Source organism: Podarcis bocagei (genome assembly GCF_964188305.1).
Source record: "Podarcis bocagei genome assembly, chromosome: 12".
Taxonomy (NCBI): Eukaryota; Metazoa; Chordata; class Lepidosauria; order Squamata; family Lacertidae; genus Podarcis; species Podarcis bocagei.
This window is the reverse complement of record NC_138137.1, coordinates 24355601-24360794: the sequence shown is the minus strand read 5'-3', so window position 1 is coordinate 24360794 and position 5194 is coordinate 24355601.

The following is a 5194-nucleotide window of genomic DNA, read 5'->3' as shown; positions in this document are numbered from 1 at the left end:
AATATAAGATCCAACAACAAAGGCGAAGGAAAGAGTCTCTGACATAAGCTTTTTATGTAAAACAACAACAACAAACCAACCAAAATCTTCCCCGATCCATAAGCTTTTGAGGAATAAGTTCCAATTGACCTCAGCTCTTTGAAATAGAACCAAATTATTTCAGTGGAGCCTAGTCCAAAGAAAAACGGTTGTATTCAGCTATGTCCTACTCAGAGTAGACACATTGAAATTAATGAACCTGAATCACGTCCGTTAACTTAATGGGCCTATTCTGAGCAGGTCTTGTGTTGGATGCCACCCGAGGTTTCTCATCCAGGTTACAGCATCACATTAAGAGAAGCCTTTTTATCACCACTGCCCCTATTTGAAATATAATATACGCATTATGGATAGCACAGTAGATGACCGGGGCAAAGGAGGACGGGGCTCCTGTACCTTTAATAGCTGTGCAGCCGTAGAGACTTTGGGCAAGTGGAACTCTGCATCCACAGGCAAGGAAAACCGCTCCTGCAGGAATTCCCCCCTGACACGCCACAATTAAAGTTACAGGAGTTCCGTTCCCCTTTGCATCTACTGTAGTCTTCTGTTCTCTTGCATTCTACATAGCCCGAGCGTTTACGAGGTTTTCTCTGAAGTAAATTCGCTCCTCGCACCCCGTATTAAACACTCAGGCTTCAAGCCCGAACCTATGCACTGGAGTTTATCCAGAATAAGTTCCTTAGTATTATTTTAAGAAGGTGCTTGATAAATCAGCAGTTTAAATTTCTTTGCACAGTTGTTGTTTAGTCGTTTAGTCATGTCCGACTCTTCGTGACACCATGGACCAGAGCACGCCAGGCACTCCTGTCTTCCACTGCCTCCCGCAGTTTGGTCAAACTCATGTTTGTAGCTTCGAGAACACTCGTCCAACCATCTCGTCCTCTGTCCTCCCCTTCTCCTTGTGCCCTCCATCTTTCCCAACATCAGGGTCTTTTCCAGGGAGTCTTCTCTTCTCATGAGGTGGCCAAAGTACTGGAGCCTCAGCTTCATGATCTGTCCTTCCAGTGAGCACTCAGGGCTGATTTCCTTCAGAATGGATAGGTCCATTCTGCAGTCCATGGGACTCTCAAGAGTCTCCTCCCGCACCATAATTCAAAAGCATCAATTCTTCGGCAATCAGTCTTCTTTATGGTCCAGCTCTCATTTTCCATATATTACTGCTGGGAAAACCATAACTTTAACCATACGGACCTTTGTTGGCAAGGTGATGTCTCTGCTTTTTAAGATGCTGTCAAGTTACACCAGTACAATGAACCCACTTCCGTGACGTTTGTAGTGCTTAAACGTACACTGGCATTGAAAAGGATCTTCCTCCCCCCTGACCCGCCTTAACAATGTTCATAAGGAAGTTACCTATTGAAATCGATGCTCATAAGGAAGTAAGAACACCCACTCTTCAGTAAGTCTTTAAAACTGCTCTGAACCTGCAGTTCTTTACTCTTTCCTGGGAGAATCGTTTACTCTTGTCCTACTGAGCTCAGTGGGGCTTACTTCTGAGTAGACATGGATAGGGATGCGCTGTATGGCATTAAGTTGAAATATCAGGATAAGTATTAAACCACAGAGCCTAGGACTTGCCGATCAGAAGGTCAGCGGTTCGAATCCCCGCGACGGGGTGAGCTCCCGTTGCTCGGTCCCTGCTCCTGCCAACCTAGCAGTTCGAAAGCATGTCAAAGTGCAAGTAGATAAATAGGTACCGCTCTGGCGGAAAGGTAAACGGTGTTTCCGTGCGCTGCTCTGGTTTGCCAGAAGCTGCTTAGTCATGCTGGCCACATGACCCAGAAGTTGTACGCCGGCTTCCTTGGCCAATAAAGTGAGATGAGCGCCGCAACCCCAGAGTCGGCCACGACTGGACCTAATGGTCAGGGGTCCCTTTACCTTTACCTTTACCTCAGCTGTTCATTCCATTAGCACGATATTCTGAGGAGGCCTTAATTATCAATCTTCAGTCTGTAAGACGCTCATTGGAATGTCATCTTTACTAGGATCCTGGAAAAGTTATTTGGAAGCTTCATTAATCCTTATTAGTAACATATACAGTATTTCTGCCCCCTTTTGTCTTCATTTTTCTTTAGTATTTTGAGGAAGAAAACTGTTCTGTATAAATTAAAAGTTAACATTTGCATTGATGGATTCTGGACCACAAAAGCTTATACCTTAATAAAATTGCTAGTCCTTAAGGTACCAGAACACTTTTTTTAGAAATATGCATTACGGATATTGTATAATCCAATGTATTATTTCACTGGCCATGTGAATTCATTTCAGTGCGTATTAGCTTCATCATATCCACTATGATTTTTATCATTAATATACTATTGATTTACTGGGCTAGGAATACCCCCCCCAATCCCCCAATAATTCTTAAATGTCATCTTATGCAAACCTTGATAGTCAAAAAATCTAGTAGAGTTGTATTGCATATATGATCCTTACAACTATAGTGCTTGGTAACTGACTGACTTAATGGATGCTTGCTGCGACAAAGAGTTTGAATAATATTAATGTGAAGACTAATTGATTAATTCTTGAATGGAGAATTAAGGAATGGAAAGTTATGATCAAACATGAATTGACTCCTGTCTGTTCGTCTGTCCCCCCACAATCTCCCAAGAAAGCGCCATTGGTTTTAAACTACTGATGTGAATCTCTTGAATGGGTAATGCCATTAAGATGATTTGCCAAACAATTAATGATTTGTCTGTGTTAATTAGTCAAGAGCAACTGCTGTCTTCATCACATATCCTGAAAATATCATTTGTGTCAAGATACTGTACTGTTTGCTTTAATTGCCCATTTCATTGATTGCTAGGTTAAAAAGCCAGACAATTAATTGACTGGTGCTCCAAACATAAATCTGCTTACAGGAAAGTATCATATATTTCAGGACAGAAAAGTAAATGTGCAATAGCGTAAAACAAGCTTCAAACTGTGTGTGTGTGTGCGCGCGCGCGCACACACTTTGCAATCTTAGAAAAGAAAATATCCACTTTAGAATAAGCGGTGTACATATCAACATTGGCTTATAAAGTGGACATAATATTTCCCCTTACAATTTCTGCTAGTGCAGGAGCGAGCTTACAATCAATTGATTTACCATTTTGATTAAAAGGGGATCCAGCACAAAACTAGCAATAATTGCCAGTGTAACATTTCATTCTCTAATTTCCATTTCACATAGGGCTAAAAGAAATTCTACCTTGTGTCTATTTGTGAAAAGTCGGTGTGTGTGTGTATGAATGAATAAGACTACAGTATGTTTCCACATGTTGTTTCTCAGAATTCACCTTCTGTCAGGTAAGCTCTGTCATTTAAAATCATTATGGGGAGACAAGCTGTTTTAACTCCAGAGGTCCAGTGGTTATTATTGTCAAATATATTTGAAGTGGTTGTATTTAGACATGTGGTGATCCTGGAAAAATGCAAACGAGATTCTTACACATTAACTTAAAACAAAAACAAAACTATAAGTCCTTAAATTGGAAAAAAATGAGAGAATTGGGGGGAAATGGAAAAAAACCTTCTTCTGAAACGAGTGGCAGTTTCTTTTGAAGTTCAATCCTCCAGAAATCTAAGTGCATTACATTTAGTCTGGTTCTCTGAGGTAGAAACAAACAAGCATTTGCTCTTTTCTACATGACAGCTATCCATCTGCATGAAGAGGACTATCTGGCACTCCAAGGTACTCAACAGTGGAAATCAGTGCATGTTTACCCAAAACTAAGTCCAACTAAGTTCCTGTTGCTTCCTTAGTCTTCTCATCACTTGCATCAGGTTCTTGTATCTTCTGCTTAAAGTGAGATAAACTGATAAATAGATTCAGGCAGGTAGCCATGTTGGTCTGATGCAGTTGAAACATATAAAAAAAAATAATAAATTGTCCAGTAGCGCCTTAGAGACCAACTAAGTTTGTTCTTGGTATAAGCTTTCGTGTGCATGCATTTAAGTGAATTTAAGTGCATTTAAGTGAATGTGGAAGGTATCTGAAGAAGTGTGCATGCACACGAAAGCTTTTACCAAGAACAAACTTAGTTGGTCTCTAAGGTGCTACTCGACAATTTTTTAAAATTGTTTTATATGTTTAAACTGATGAATGTTTGAAAATACAGTGGTACCTCAGGTTACATACGCTTCAGGTTACAGACTCCACCAACCCAGAAATAGTACCTCAGGTTAAGAACTTTGCTTCAGGATGAGAACAGAAATCATGCTCCGGCAGCTCGGCGGCAGCAGGAGGCCCCATTAGCTAAAGTGGTGCTTCAGGTTAAGAACAGTTTCAGGTTAAGAACAGACCTCTGGAACGAATTAAGTACTTAACCTGAGGTACCACTGTACATGCAACCAAGGAACAAATGAACAAGAAAGAGAAAGTAGAGATGAGAAGTTTGTTATGGTTCATGCAACATTCCAGTTTTCCTGAGAGCAACACCCCTCAGGCATGACAAGTCTTTTTCCATGTGGAGTCCCAAGTACCTGATGTATTAGGTTAAGGATTTAAGGACAGCAGATTTCATTTACAATTAGTAATGCAATGCCTGAGTCTAAGGATGTTATTTATTCAGAAGCAAATCCCACTGAATAGCCTCTTTGCTGTACATATGATTATGAGGATAGTGCCATTATATAGCTTAGTCACTAGCACTGGACTTAGTTGTACATGGGTGGAATCAGGCATTTCCTGTGACTGGCCTGCTCTGTTATTGTTGGAGAGCGCAAATAAAGTTGTCTCAGTTTCTGACTGCTGTGTCCTTTAAATCTTCCAATGATTATATACTCCTGAAGACATCAGCCCTACACATATTCTGTGTGATCATTGCAGTGTCAACTTGATTTTGGCCATCAGTCATCCCAGAAATAATCCAGTCACTCTTGAGTCAGTAAACTCCTTAAATTCACATGATTTAGCTTTATTATGAAGCTGTGCAACACAATGATCAATCATTTCTCTTGGCAGCTGCAACGGTGTAACAGAGATCTTTGGAGCAGTTTTGCATGGATCTATAATTAACTGTTCTGTATACCTTTATGAAGCCATCTCTCTAAAGATCCAGAGTTTAAAGCTGCCCCCCCACCAAACATTTTTATGTAGTGGCTCTTCTGTGCCTCTCTAAATTTAATACCCTGACAACTCTGTTGCTCCTGTAATTGTTATATG